This window comes from Acyrthosiphon pisum, chromosome X (genome assembly GCF_005508785.2).
Source record: "Acyrthosiphon pisum isolate AL4f chromosome X, pea_aphid_22Mar2018_4r6ur, whole genome shotgun sequence".
In the NCBI taxonomy this organism is placed as follows: domain Eukaryota; kingdom Metazoa; phylum Arthropoda; class Insecta; order Hemiptera; family Aphididae; genus Acyrthosiphon; species Acyrthosiphon pisum.
Window position 1 is genome coordinate 103,011,534 of NC_042493.1, and position 373 is coordinate 103,011,906.

Below are 373 nucleotides of genomic sequence, written 5' to 3' on the forward strand. Positions count from 1 at the left end.
ATGAATGACAATTTAGGAAATGAAAATCTACTATATTGAAATTTGTCCAAGATTTTTTTAATAGCTACGATAAAAACCGTCATATACTCGACACATTGTTCCCAGGAAATGGTACATCTGTTGTGCTTGGCAACCGTATGGTAGGCCATTCATCGATTCAACAAGCTATGTTAACAATGGCTACAACAACTCATCAACTCTTCAGCATTGACATTTATGGTCTCGAAATTCAACTGCCAGAAAAAGTATCAGTGTATAAAATACTATGTGCAGGTGACGCCATGTTTCAAAGTGATAACAAATGTAGTAGTATACGTAATTTCGGCCAAATTTGAATTTAAAATGTCTTTAAAAAATAACTGAGCACTTATAT

The 373-nt window shown here is 33.5% G+C and overlaps 1 pseudogene; it reads left to right on the forward strand.

Moving 5' to 3' along the window:
• Positions 1-351, forward strand: LOC100571524 (annotated as a pseudogene).
• Positions 352-373: the final 22 nt, after the last annotated feature.